Consider the following 16,070-nt stretch of genomic DNA (forward strand, 5'->3'; position numbering starts at 1 on the left):
CACTCGAACGCTATTAACCCTGTATAGGAGCCTGATAAGATCCATCATAGAGTATGGCATGGAAGCGTACTTCTTCGCACCGAAATCACACCTCGCGAAAATAATGGCAATCCGCAATCAAGCTCTGAGACTTTCTTGCGGTGCCATGTCCAGCACCCCTATATGCGTATTAGAGGCCTCGTGTAACGACATGCCCCTTTTTCTAAGGCACCAATATCTTTGTCTCAAGTACCGTTCCAAGATCAGAACACAACAATCAAACCCTGCACGTAGTTTATTGGAGGGTTCATGGGAGGAAATTTACAATCTACTCTCGGACCGATTTGTGACTTTCAATCTCTTATCCCGACTTCAAATATTGGATGATTTGCAAGTCAGAGGTGACCACCCTCTAACCATATGCCCTTGGTTATTGAAATGCGCTATGATTGATACATCATTACAAACAGCCCTCGGACGCGATCCACCACGTCACATTGTCGATGCTATATTCAGAGATTATATTTTTGAGCAATACCCAAACAGAATGCTAGTTTACACCGATGGATCTAAAAACATCAACGGTGCTGGGTACTCCTTCTACATCCCCGATCGCAATATAAGAACATCAAAAGTATGTTCGAAACTCCTATCAATCTTCTCGATCGAGCTGAGAGCGATATTCGATGCACTGATATGGATTTCAGAAAATTCCATCGAACGAGTTGCTATTCTGAGTGACTCTTTGAGTGCATTGCTGTCGTTGAAAAACCATCTTGGTGAAAATAACTATATTACCAATCAAATATTAGAACTAACTCACCATCTCTTACATGAAAGCCATAGAGATATTTCTTTTGTATGGATTCCAGGACACTGTGGTATTGAAGGGAATGAAGTCGCTGACCGACTTGCGAAAGAGGCTGCGGCCCATGACTTAGCTGACCAAAGTGTAGATCTTACTTCTAGCGAGGCCAACTCATTGATTCTAGGTCGCTGTAGGCAAGACTGGAACCAACGTTTCATCGAAACCGCCTCTGGAGCACATTTCAAACAGTTCTGCCCTGACATATACACAAAACTACCTACTTTAACCACGCCACGCCGTGCCGAAACGACCATTTTCAGATTACGCACCGGACACTGTCGTCTCAACTCCCATCTTAGCAAAATTGGATGCTCCGATACCCCTGATTGTACTACATGCCATGTTGAAGAAACCGCAGAGCACGTTATTATGGAGTGTGCAAAGTACGCTAACGAAAGATGCCAGTTTAGAGCTGCCATAATGGACCTGAGAGTACCCTTCACCATGGAAAATATAATAACTAGTGATTATATATTACCTTTGCTGTGGGAATTCCTTGCGAAGACAAAAAGACAGTACTAAATGTTTAGTTGACTGTATTTACTTATCGCAATATCGATTCGATTAGCAACCGTTACGTCGTGACGCAAAAGACCATAGTTGTTATATGCGTCACTAAAATTGCTTTTAAATATAATAATAATAATAATAATAATTTGTAAATGGGTAATGTATTGCATCTGATCAATCCGTTTCTCTATTCTCTATTTTGGCTGGTAACTATAAACTGAGGCTATGCAATTACTTACGTTGTTTAGCAGTTCTACATATATGTGAGCGATACAGCGCCTTATTGCGTGTATATTTAACTCTATATTCGTTCATTGGTTCAGAATCAATCTGTATTTCAGACAGCTAGCACAGTGCAATGACATAATCATGCCTCATACTTCGAAAAGGCAACTTGACTTGAATTGTGACTTGACTTGACTTGACTCGAGTCACCTCCGAAAATCGAGTGACTTGACTTGACTCGAGTCACCTTCGAAAATCGATTGACTTGACTTGACTCGAGTCAAAATGTGCAGTGACTCGAAATGACTCGTGACTCGAAGGTAGTGACTTGATCCCAACACTGCAGCATAGTCTGTGCTTTTCTTTACACCTCTTTTCTGTGGGATCAATAAGGACTTTGACATACCATATCCAGCATAGCCTGTGCGAGTGTGCGTACATTACCACATCTTTTCTGCGTTATCATTAAGGACTTTAACTACGCCTACAAGTGCATTCAATTTGTTGTAAGCATCTGATAAGGGCCAAGCATAACCGGCTGATTCCGCCGATCCCTAGAGCATTTAAAACGTCACCTATATACTACAGCTTCAGCCCAATAAGATCACACAACATATAGTGTCATTGTTAAGCTTTATATATTTGTATTCACTGATGGTGGATCCGTACTGAAAGAGTGAATTCGCTCAACACTTGCATAAGAGCCTTTGCTTTCTCTCGATGAAAACACGACATGTAGGCTTCAGCCGTTTCCTTCACAATGAAGCAGTCATGCTGTAAAAGCTTCTGTGAAGCAACTGTTGTTTGTTCATCATGTACTTCGTACCTCAACATGTCCTGAATTAATCTTAAAACATCACTTGCCAAACTACTAACAATGCGCACTCAGAATCTCCGCCAGTAGCAGACCTCTTGAACACCTGATAAGCAAGCTGCTGCTGCCGTGGTCATTGAAGCATAGCCGATTAGCCAATCAAGAACCGTGGTTATTTGATTACTAGTCTTCTCGCCGTTCTATGGTCAGTGGCACGCCCATTCTTGAGCAGCTACTTTCAAACGCCTTGACCGAAATCTTAACGGCTTTCCTGTAAGCTTCTTTCAGGCTAATTGTTGTTTTTTTATCAATAATCTATAGAATGAGACACAATCACGGATACTTTTTGAGATTTTCCAAATTTTGGACAACCCTAGTGTACACTCACATAGCGATGCCAGCCAGCAAGCTAATAAAAAGGTGAATGTATATTTGATTTTGTGAAGCTTTATAACTAAATATATATAAAAGAAAACGTAAAAATATTACAAATTTATACTCCCTCTTACTAAATTATGGCCCCCGAATGGAATGGAGATATATGCCGCGAAGACACTGTCAGATCTTCAAATCAACTCGGAGTATCAATTTGATTGCAAATGTTTGCGATATTGATTGAATCAGAAATTTTCTGCTATTGCATGGCTTCGTGCTGTTGTTTAAGGTGTTTTTTCAGTTTCGCTAAGAGTAAGACAATATTATATTGATATCGCCTGTGGCAATCTGCATGAATACTTTTTACAGGTGGCGAATATAAAGAGCGTGCGGACACGACAAGCCGTAAGGTTCAAGCGGTGTATGGTACATGTGTATTGTGTATATCACGGGAAATATGAGGCAGACTACATTCCTCATCGGCATCGCGTTGATGGCGTCCGTTGACCTCAGATGTATCCAAGCTAGGTCAGTAAATATGGCCGGATCATTTGTGGTCAGCGCTGAGGAAAACAAGGTATCGATTGTTGCTTGTATTTATTGCATTCGCGGCTTATAACGGCAACTGAAGACTGCATGCATGGTGTCACAGCAATAAGACGAGGGTTGCATTTAAAAAATGCTTGTTTCAACATTGTTTTAAACAAGGGCCTTTTTAAAGTCGTAAACTCATGCTATAATTGTGTAAATACTTTCCAAAAATCATGCTGTATGATCCTATACGTACAATTACCACCGATATAGATATGGGATGGTTGCAACTTGCAACCCTCAAAATATTCGGTTTAACAGCTATAGTACGTAGATACTTCGTCAAATGAGCTATATTTACCCTATATTTTCAATTGTCAACGTCAATCCACTAGGAAGTCACGATTGAATATTCGTGACGTCATGGCTTCAAAATAACAAAATAAATTAAAAAAAACATGTTACAAGGGCCTTGTAACATATTGTTTTTAATTGATTTGTGTTTTAAATGCAGCCCTACAAGAGACGTGTTTCTGGCGCACAAGGTTAGGTTAAAGAACGCCCGGTCTTGAAGCCAGAGCGCATCACAAATCTGTACAATTCTTACGTTATTACGACATTTGCACGGTGCCATGTGGTTTCGGTATGATATGTACCAATGAGAATAAATCACTGCAGTATTTGCCCGAAATTGGCTTTTGTCACAATGGGCTTTTCCAACAGTAATTGTGATCGGCTAACTATACTACCAAGTAAAATAAACCTAATTGCGGAAATGCTCTTGAAAATTCTGTTCCTACAGAAACGCTCCATTCCGCCTACGATGTACCGACCAACCTATGGTTCACCTACGTCTACGGTGACGCAAATGCACGTGAAAAGTGTCGTCAAATCTCGCTTTGCGAAAGTGACAACAACGACAACTATGAGGAATTCCGCGCGAGAAGCTAAGGAACTGACGTTTTTTGTGCGACTACCCCAAGCTGCGTTCATCAGCAAATTTACAATGTGAGTAGCATATTGTTTTACAGATTTTTTTCATGATAATTTTGTGGTACAATTGGTCAACTGAGCAATGACAATGGGCATTATGCGGTAACTGAGAGCCCAAATTAATCCGTGACTGGCAACTTGCGAAATATGATTGGTATATAAATAGGTTTTCGGTACGACTATCCCAATCTGCATTCATCAGTAAGTTTACGATGTTTGTGGCATATTGCTTTACATAACTTTGCATGATGAATCAGTAAGTTTACGATGTTTGTGGCATGTTGCTTTACATAAGGTTCATGTGCATGTGGGCTGTTCAAAAATCACCCTTTTATCCAAATGTCACTTGCTTAGTTACCTACAAAAACGCTACAGACCAAATTTGGGTCAATTCCGATCAGTAGAAGCCGTGCAATCCGCATTTGAAATTTCGACCATTTTTTGAAATAATAGTATTTACGGTGAAAAATATCAGAACTTCGATATGACCAAACATCGTATTCCAGGCATGCCTGATTGGAACATGGTGCTTTTTTTAACGGGTTGACATTTTAATAACGGCTTGTGATATAGTTCGATCGGTGGTTCTCAAACTTTTATCGACACGCCCCCCTTGATGATAGTGAAAAATTCCGCGCCCTCTCGCCCGTCACATCAAAAAAATATTAAAAACAGCAACCAGAATGTTTGCAACACAACGCATCGTTTGATGGCATGGAAGATTAGCACTGTTGAGAAACCTCTCAAATCGGATATCTGGACTGTTATGAGATGGAAGCAAATCGCGCGGGGCACGAAAAAACTTTGAGTTGAATATTTTGTCAAGAACAATCATGTGAATTGGTAGAACGTAGCATATACATATTTTAGCGATTATGGTGATAATCCCTTCTACCCCACTTGAACTTAGCTAAAACGTACCTAACCATATGCTAATTCAAAAACCAACGGGGCGGGCTGCACGCCATTCAAACTTGCCACTTCTTAAAGGGACAAACAATCTTTCTCCTCGGGTTACAGGTGTTCGGTATTGCTTGTTTTATTCACAACATTGGCGCTTATCGCCTATAATGGTTATTTGCGCCCAGCACATTAATTGCATTAACAGTAATTGCGGTCGTGCTTTGTCTTCATGGTCATTAGCTGTCATCTTTCCAGAATTCGACTCTCTCTTCTTCTGGGCTTTTCAAGGCTCTGCATTTACAGCGGGATCGGCGAGCCCAGATAAACCTCCGACACACAGAAACATGTCGCGACTGCAGTGTTTAACCAACTGCGCCACTCGCTTCCCCGCAAGGTGTTCGGCATGAAAATCATTCAACTCATTACTTTTGAGCTGCCATACAATGCGCTTCTCAAGAGTGACATTCTACAAAATGTGACCTAGTTGAGTAGGCCTACATCGGAGTGTCGCGTCGAAACAACGTCGTTGGATAATGGTCTCGGGAATCATGGGGTGATTCATTTAGCTAGATCTGTTTTGTTTTCTTACAAGTGAAATAATCAAGCACAGTGTACTACTAATGCGATTTCCAATCAACGTCAGGCATGACATTTCATTTAGCGAGCGAACTTATCATCAATAAGGCATTTCTGATCACGTCTGCCGATAAAAAGTGTCATTGCTTATGAGCGGAAGGTTTTCTATCGCTCATTCATATTAGTGGTAGTTTCGGCAGTTTCGGCAGTTTCTTCAATATCCTATCGACGTTCATTTTTTTTCTGTATTACACCTGTATTGCGATGAGGCGCAGAAATTGAAAATATTGCTCTGTCGTCGATAAATACTACTATTACAGCAACTGAGTGGTTTAAAGCGTCGTAAAATATCTGAACATCACATTGTGTTTTAGCTGCATTCGCTGGATTTGAGTAGAAATCCTGACATTTCCTCCTGCTACAAAACAATAACTGAAATCCTGCACAAAACCCGCGTTGAAGAATTCAACCTGAGTAATTGCAAGATGCTTTCGATGCAAATCAGGAATCTTAGCAGTGTTGGGATGACTCGAGTCATGACTTGACTCGAGTCAGACTCGAGTCACTTTTTCGTATGACTTGACTTGACTCGAGTCACTTTGCTAAAATGACTTGACTTGACTTGACTCGGCGTATCAGAAATGTGAATTGACTCGTGACTCGGAGCAAAATCCCACGAGTCAATTTCAAGTCATCAAGTAATATGTGTCGATAAAAATCACTGTATCTTACATATGTTCGGATTGTTCGCGCAACGCTGGTGTAACCCGTGAGAGCGACCAATCATTCAATCATCGCGCGTTTTACTGAGCCTTCATTGTTCTCTCACAAATATATTGATCGCAGACGAAGTGATCGAAGCTTACAGCCTACGTTGTCGTAAACTATAGTATAGTAAAGTAATTTATTAGCAAAACGTCTATTTCTGTTTTGTGTCCTTAACTTAACCAAACCTCTTGTTTTATTGCAATTAAATTCGAAAATAGTTTATATAGTCCTCGACAATTGGCGCAGGCTCGAATTGTATCATATCAATTTGCAAATGGGTACTGTATTGCATCTTATCAATTCGTTTCTCTATTCTCTATTTTGGCTGGTAACTATAAACTGAGGCTGTGCAATTACTTACGTATTTTATTAGTTATACTTGTATGTGAGCGATACAGCGCCTTACTTGCGTGTATATTTAACTCTATATACTTTCATCGGTTCAAAATCAATGACCACTCAATCTGTATTTCAGACAGCTAGCAAAATACAATGACGTAATTACGCCTCATACCTCGAAAAGGCAATTTGACTTGAATTGTGACTTGAGTCGTGACTTGACTTGACTTGACTCGACTTGACTCGAGTGACCTCTGAAAATCGACTGACTTGACTTGACTCGAGTCACCTTCGAAAAACGATTGACTTGACTTGACTCGAGTCAAAATGTGCAATGACTCGAAATGACTCGTGACTCGAAGGTAGTGACTTGATCCCAACACTGAATCTTAGCGAAGAGATGGGGAAGCGATGCACTACAGTAAGTTCTTTCTGCTCTCTCATGGTTCTCAATAAAGCAATGTAGTTCAGATTTCGTTTATGAAATTGATCTAAACCGTTTAATATTCAATTATTCAATGAACAGCTAAATGTATTCCACCTCAGTGACAGCGATAGAACAAGAATCGGCGAGGAATATGTGACCATCATTCAGAGCTTCGTGAAATATCATCCTGAATGTCGCCAACTCAAACTGATCTTACCGCGCTTGAATGGCGTAGACAGGAAAACTTTAAGGAAACAATTGCATTCGTCCAGTAAGGCGATATTTCCGCATAAATATGCAATGCATCTATACATTGGAATTTGACGCCCTTATTCCTTCACTTCTTATTACTTGTCGTGTTCGCTACGTCTTGATAAAATTGTAGGTAGTTACATAACACTACAGGTTAACGCAGGCTGATGTAACTTTGCTCACTTGTATGTATTGAGGTTTAGAATCCCCGTGAAAATAATTACCGAGCAAAGTATTCTTCGTAAATAACAACAAAATAGCAACATTTATATCTGTTCCATACAATGTTCCCTCTAAGCTGCGCACGTGCGCAAATGCGCAGTGCTGAAACAGTCTCTGCGCACAGAAAATCTAAGCTGCGCACAAAAAAATCCGAAGTGATGTTTTTTTTTAGTCGTTGCGCACTGTTGTCCAATGGACCACGCAGGCGCGCAGACACGTGAAAAATTAGATGGAACATTGCCAGGACCAAATAGTGTTATCACTGAAGTCTGAAATCGAGGTACAAGTGCGGCCCGCAAAGGTACATATTGCGCTCCGTGACGAAATGAGAATTGACAATCACGTGCGCCTCACGGAAGAGTTTTTTTAGTATGGTCTCGTACGCGTGAGCGATACTGATATCATTTCAATCACGCATTATTTTCTGGGAATGGCGAAATAACATGGTTTAACAAAGTTATAAATAACAATGGGCTAGCGCGAAATTAATCAACTAGCAAATAGTCTTCTCCGCGTGGCATGAACAGTGCGTAAGATTTACTCAGGACCGTAACTGCCGCTCCCCAAACCCGCCAATTGGAGGGGCCGAGCACGTAGGGGGCCCATAATTATTTCGTTCAATAACATAAATCATGCAGTATTTTTTTTGGAATTTTTCATGAATTTTGTTGCGCTACGCGCGATTTCATATTGTCAGATATCTTGATTATTGGGTACCCTTTCCCAACAAAAATTACGCATGATTTATAGAAATGGGCACTTGGGCGTCGGCCATTACCGCACCATGACGCGCCAAGACATATGACGTTAAAGGCTATGTGACATACGACTCCGAGAAGTGCGCCAGAACGATCATCAGCGAGAAAACTTTGGCCGAAAATGACTGCCCTTGTGCTGACCGATAACTTCGATATATAAACATACCGTATATGTTTAATTGTTAACGTTTGGGCGATTTCAATCTCTTTTGACATAGAAGATAGGAGGTCACGAAATAGCATCATGTAACGAAGTCATTATACCAACGCGCGGGTACGCCCGAAGATGTTTTATTATTATTTAGAGGGCCTATCCATTCCAACACACCCCTCTCGATCGGCTCTACCAGTCTATCTGATTATGTGAGCAGGAAGAGGATAAAAATTGATAGCACCATACATGCAATTCCCGATGATGCTGACCGATGCAATCGTGAATTATATAAATTTTTCGCGCTTCGCGCGTTTAGGCGACACAATCACTAAACGGGCACCCAATGTAGATGGTAAGTACCGCAAAACAGCCCAAAGCCCGAGGGGGGTCTGTATGGCAAAGGAGTATCGATTATCTTGTTATTGCCATTGCAATAGATGTCAGTCCAATTCCAGCAAGCATGAGCCTCTTCCAAACTTTACTATCATCGAAAGCTGCGTTATCAAAAAATCCTACAAAACTGTCCTGAAACAAATGAAAAAAATGTAAGCCTTTCTAATCTTGCAGAGGAAAGTTACCGTGCTTGCTAGGTATTTCAAAGTTCGGAGCGCTTGGAATGTAAATTACAGTGCCTTATGACAAAATGTAAATTGCAAACCGAATTGTGAAATGCAAGCAAAGTTTCATTATCGATAGATGGTATGGGCTCTCGAGAGCACATACACACTACCTCAAGCTAAATGATAATTCCTAAATCCTTATCAAGGCATATAAAACCGCTTACCCATCCTCCATTTTCCCGTATCCACTTTCGTCTTCGACTACCGATGTAATTCCCGACTGACTGTATGATACTTTCTATATTCTCACCGCGATGCTCATCCTCGTTTTTGCAAGCAAGAATGCTACCGAGCACGAACACAGATACGATCCTACCCCAATTCTCTAGTGTATCTTTAAAAATTTCGTCAGCTATCACCAGGAACATCCGCTCATCCGTACAATATTCTTCATATTTTTCATCGACTTCGACATCACTGTATCGGAGACGTTTAGAGAGTGCGTTTACGACAGTTCGATGTCGCTCGAACATTTCATCACCAACTCGTCGTAAGGTTCTTTACGCTTTCGTATTTGCCTTAACGCTTGGCCCGTCGAGTTCGTACATGATAAAGTTCCTGGCCAAGGAATATGCTCCGGATATAATTTCATCCTTTTCTTCAGTGATCGATGGTGATACTCGTGATAATTCCATGGTTTGAAGATAACAGTGCGTCAGAGCTCATTCAGAGATCTAAGCTACTTTGAGAATTAGGGTGTCCGGATAATACCGAGAAAACCATTACCGAGAATGCCATTACCGAGAATGGACACCACCGAGAATGGACATTAGCGAGAATTGACACCAGCGAGAATGAACATTACCGAGAATGGACACCACAGAGAATGGACGCTACCGAGAATTGACACCACAGAGAATGGACATAGCCGAGAATGGACACCACAGAGAATGGACGCTACCGAGAATTGACACCACAGAGAATGGACATTACCGAGAATGGACACCACAGAGAATGGACATTACCGAGAATGGACACCACAGAGAATTGACGCTACCGAGAATTGACACCACAGAGAATGGACATTACCGAGAATGGACACCACAGAGAATGGATATTACCGAGAATTGACACCACAGAGAATGGACATTACCGAGAATTGACACCACAGAGAATTGACATCATCGAGAATTGACACCACAGAGAATTGGCATTACCGAGAATGGACACCACAGAGAATGGACATCACCGAGAATTGACACCACAGAGAATGGACGCTACCGAGAATTGACACCACAGAGAATGGACATTACCGAGAACGCTATTACCGAGAATGGACATTACAGAGATTGGACACCACAGAGAATGGACATTACCGAGAATTGACACCACAGAGAATGGCCATTACCGAGAATTGACACCACAGAGAATGGACATTACCGAGAACGCTATTACCGAGAATGGACATTACAGAGAATGTACATTACCGAGAATGGACACCACCGAGAATGGTCATTACCGAGAATATGGATAATACCGAGAATGGACATTACAGAGAATGGCCACCACCGAGAATGGCCATTACCGAGAATGTATATTTCCGAATATGAAGAATGTCGTGAAATCTAAACCAGAAAATACCTAATATCACGACGTTGGGATCAATGTTATTTATAGTTGTTACGCGCTGTTGTCCAAGGGACCGCGCATTGAGTTGGGGAGTGCGCACAGCCTCGTGAAAAATTAGAGAGTGAAGCACATACGATTTGTGTTTGTGCAATGTGCAATGTGCATATGCATAACATGCGTGCATTATAGGCATTGTGCATATGAGACAGGACAGAAATGTGGTAACTGAGTATCAATCTAATTCCGGTTTCTCCGCTCAGGTAAGCGTTCATTTTAGCTACGGCGTCAACGCTAAGTGTAAAACGGGATGATTACTTTCAGGTGAAGTGCTTGACGGCCCTTGCTTTTGTGCCCGAGTGCGACGTCAAACAGTGCTTCGAAATATTGACTTCTTCCAACTCGGGCTGGCCAAGTTTTGCCGAAGACTTGGCTAATTATTTCAGGGATACATATATAGGTAGGCTATATTAACAGACGTAATCTTTTTTACTGTTGCGGACTGGATTGGCCACATTGAAATTCTTGCTGATCTGGATTATTTTGTATTGCGTCATCAGGTTTGAATCAGTGTAAGATAGTATAGCATTTTCGGTGTGTTGAGATGTCTAAAACTATGGGGTAGAATCGAAGACAACTCTAACGATGTTCATATTGTTATTATTGTATCTTCACGACCTTGATGTTCTATCTTAACCACCTAAATCTTTATAATCACCACCCGTCAGACTAGATTATGCCTGCGATGCGTCTATATACCAACAACACTAATCGATTAGCATATTAAGTCATCAATAGCGGCGCCGAAATTTGTTTGCGATTCGCTTTCGCCGCTTTGTGACCAAGTCATTATTCACATATCAGCCTACTGAATTGAATAAAATAATCCATCTAACTCTACATTTTAATATATAACTTAACTGGCATATGTTTATGCGTGTAGACGCGTAAACGCGAACTGGCATTTGTACGTACATAGATTTAACCCGATTAATCTACTACAATTTAAAACATTGCCTGATTGCAAAAAAGCACACCTCTCCCCCTTTTGATTCACCTTTGAAGATTGATGACACTATTGCGAATTGTCCATGACTAACGTCTTTTCATTACCACATTATATCAAACATTGATAGTACAGATTTGCTTCGCGAATATATGAAGTATTTAACTCATTATTGTTTCTGCCTTAGGTAGGGGAGATGTGGTACCGATGGATCAAAAATTGGAAAATGATCGCTGGCCCCAAAATGTTCAGCCGAAAACAGCAGGTCTTTTGCTGGCTCAGCACTTTGATACAAGCTCTACCTATCGCGCACATATACATGAATACCCGTCTTTTCAAAAAATATTTATGGACGTTCAAAATTTGTTGCTCGAACGTATCATCGGTCCCCACCCGGTGGGTCCAATGGCACACGACCCGGGAACCTATGACACATATACCCTAAAAACTCAAATGTGACAACTTTTCTTGCCCAGTATTCTAATCTAAGCTACAGCAAGCCAAAGAAGAATGTTTGGTCGCAACCGTCAAAAAATATAATAAATATCCACTCAAATGTTGTTATAAAATCACGTTTCGATTTAGGCTCGAACGTATAAATTTGAGGGTACATACATATTGCCCGAAAAACGACAGTGTGACTTCCAAATACCTCGTTATAGCGATAAAACATCATATGCAATTATTACATAACGATTTTCTGTACGTAGGCATGTTTCATTTGTTTCATGGTTAGTATGCTTGATTATTTTGCTTGATTTAGCTACTGTATCATCGGTCCCCACCCTACGAATTTTATACATGAATCGAAAAAAATTCCACTCAAGGAAGAAACTGAAAAAATAATATGTGTCATTATATAGCCTGATACAAGCCCTATACACTTCACGATAAAAATTATTGCTGGTTTGTTCGTGTTGAAGGTTGCAAAGAAAAATGTGTATGTCGATCTAAATTTAGTTTACACCCCCCAAAACAAAAAACATCTGTGAGAGACCCCATAGCTCGCGCACGTCGATTTTTTTGTATGTGAAGAAAGATTTTACCAGCATGCAATTGTAGACAAGTTCACGGAGTGTAATCATGGAATTATCATAGAGAATTTTCAAAGTATTTTCGGTCCCAGTGATCCATCGGTACCACATCCCCCCTATACTCAGAGGGGCTACTTCGACGTTATAAGCCACTTCGATTTAAAACATTGCTTCTTAGATTCAAAAGACAAGGCATATTATACACAGCGTAAGACATGACCTTATAAGCGAATATCTTATTTATCCATAACTTTGTGTTTTTCGAAGCACTCTGCGCAGATGTTGGACATGCAGACCATAAAAGCATCAGCTAACAACTACGTGCATTCACCATCTAATCCTAATTCCGAGACATCTGCTGATCGACGCAAGGTCCGTCATCAGTCATAATCTAGGATCGGTGTATCGATAGTACGACGCTACTATGACATTTAAAATCGCAATATAATTAGGGTCATTGTCGTTATCAAAACTTGTAACTTTCACCGCAAACTAAACTCATTGCGAGTTCACAGCATACATTTCTTTCGGGCCACTTCGCACCCTCTTTCAGATGCTTTCACGCCCCCCAAGTTTGACAACAACTGGTTTAGATAATGAAAACACCAAATGTGGATTGCAGGCCTTCCACTGATCGGATTGGACTCAAATTTGGTGTGTAGCGTTTTTGTAGGCAAGCTGACAATTTTATGAAATCTGAAAAAATAAAGTTATTTTTTAATAACCCTAGTGTGCATTATGCAGTGATTGAGAGTTCAAATTGATCCGGGGCCTGAAAATTGCAAAAGATCATTGCCTTTAAATAAGGGTTCACTCGCAGTAAGATTAACTGGGGGCAAGCATTTTCAATAGCAGGATGTCGCCAATGGCCAGCGAATAATTCGATCTTATTTGTTATCAGCAATCGGCCTTTTTAGACAATACCATGGTATACCATATGTGTCTAATAAAATCAATAAACCATAATTGTACTTGACCAATAACAGATATATCATACCAACACAACCGAACTATTTCATGTTATTCGAACATAAAATAGCACTAGATTCTGAAGAGTCAAGAGTCACAAACCAACTGTCTACAACCGCTAGTCTGTGATCCGTCGAAGCCAAATAATCAATATGCTGGTCGTCGAATCATTATACTGCTCAATTTCATAACTATTTTTAATGGTGAGTACTTACAGCCGGATCACGATCCCATTTGTTTGTTTGTTGGTATGCGTGTATACTGTGTATGTATGTGTATTGTGTATGTGTATAGAGAAGGGATATGACTTGAAAAAAAATTCGCCTGTAGCAAGAATTAATGAACATTTTGGTATAAATTAATATAATTATAATTATTTTGTTCAATTCGAAAAAATGTCCCGCACAAATCAACTTCAATCGACACTCGTCCAAATATAGAAAAAAAATTACAATTAAACGGTATTCTTTGTTACAAACTTAATCTTCAATTATATATGCCACCGCACTTCTGGTAAAGTTCATACATCAATTTAACTCCCCTTTCTGGTACTATGTTAGTGCCAGAGACATCTACAACGGACATATCCGACTTCCAATAGGGTTTTGAGGCACTTTATCGCTGCAAGACATTCGAGCGCAAAGATAGCAGCAAATAATCTTTGGTATATTCTAGAGCCCGACCGATATTGGATTTTTGGGTCGATAACGTTGTAGCCGATATCTCACACCTTGACCGATGACCAGGCCGTGTTATTTTTGGCATATGCCAAAACTGCCAAAAATAACTTATTTTTGGCATTTTTCGATTTTTATTTTTGGCAGTTTTGGCATCGTCCTCTAAATAGATAGTTTCAGCCTCGAATTAGTCACAAAAACGCTTTATTTGGGCTAGTTTGTCAAAAGATACCACAAAATGTGCAGCATCCACGTATAATCAATGCCAACAAACAATACGAAGAAGAAAAAACCTAACGATTTCATAGGTTATTATTATCAAACGAAACCACAAAATGTGCAGTATCCATCGGAATCGGTGCCAATAAGCAAAAAAAGAAAGAAAAGCCTAACAAACACGCTCAACAGCTGATTGTTACAGCTGTTGAATAGAGTTAAATCGTATGCACTGTAACAGTTCTTCCAAACTCAGGTCAGCTAAGTTTCTCCTAAATTCATTTCTCGCCCAGTGAATCTGTGAAATATCGGCTTCAACAGTAGCCGTTGAGGGAAAGAATGTTGCCAGTCATCTACAAAAGGTCTTCAGAGCTTGAAAATCTTTGGAGGGCCGAACCGACTTTCATGCATCATGAAAAGAGATCACTTCGCCAGTGCCATCGATCTCATCGCGGAAAGAATTTTCTTCCCGATCCTTTTCCAGGAGTTTCCTGTGTTGTCTCTCAACACATTCTATTTTGTAGCCCGACTATCATTTCTCCTTCAGACTACCGATATATTTTCCGAGGACTTTTGTCACTTCAGGGGGCTTTAATATTACCAACTCGCATGGAAGAGTCCTCAGAAGGTTAGAGTGTTTAAGAACATTGACGCAACATGACTGTCTGGCAAAACGAGACTATGATGCTCAGAAATAGCCAGACAGTTTGTTGCGTCACAATGTTCAACTCGATCACAATGCAAAAATCGTGGTTGATTTTGGGGGTTCCAGTTCCATGAGCAGAATATAATTTATATTTTAATAATCAGTACTGCGGCAGCTTCTCGTTGATACCCGTTTTATCAAATTTAGCGCTCGACAAGCCGGTCAAAAATGACCGTAAAATTGCCTTTGGACAAATGGAAAGTATGACGTAAACAAAATGCAGTCAGCCGTTCAATCTCGATGTGCGCACACCATTTAGGACACCATGCTTTCACCCCTAATGGGTGGGCTGGACCCAGATTAAGAAACCTGCCTTTCACAAACGCTCTTCTCGCTTGTAACGCGGTCCTGTTAAGACAACACCATGAACGAAATACACTATTTGGCAGGCCGTGTTATTTTTGGCATATGCCAAAAATTGCTTATTTTTGGCATTTTCAAATTTTTATTTTTGGCAGTTTTGGCATCTGACTCCTGAAATGCCAAAAATAACACGGCCTGCCGATGACCCCAACACATTCAGCCGATATTCAAAAGATGTTGGATATACATAAGCTCATTTTCAAAGCTTCAGAGCATTTA

The 16,070-nt window shown here is 40.5% G+C and overlaps 1 pseudogene across 1 annotated transcript in view; it reads left to right on the top strand.

Moving 5' to 3' along the window:
- Positions 1-3,113: 3,113 nt before the first annotated feature.
- Positions 3,114-16,070, top strand: part of LOC145441742 (inter-alpha-trypsin inhibitor heavy chain H6-like) — a 58,649-nt pseudogene continuing 45,692 nt past the window's right edge. The window contains exons 1-2 of the transcript XR_013915883.1: positions 3,114-3,357; positions 4,105-4,310. The product of XR_013915883.1 is annotated as an inter-alpha-trypsin inhibitor heavy chain H6-like (transcript). The remainder of the gene's footprint in view (positions 3,358-4,104; positions 4,311-16,070) is intronic.

The sequence above is a fragment of the Botryllus schlosseri genome, chromosome 6 (genome assembly GCF_051294905.1).
Source record: "Botryllus schlosseri isolate E-star chromosome 6, Bs_hap1, whole genome shotgun sequence".
Taxonomy (NCBI): Eukaryota; Metazoa; Chordata; class Ascidiacea; order Stolidobranchia; family Styelidae; genus Botryllus; species Botryllus schlosseri.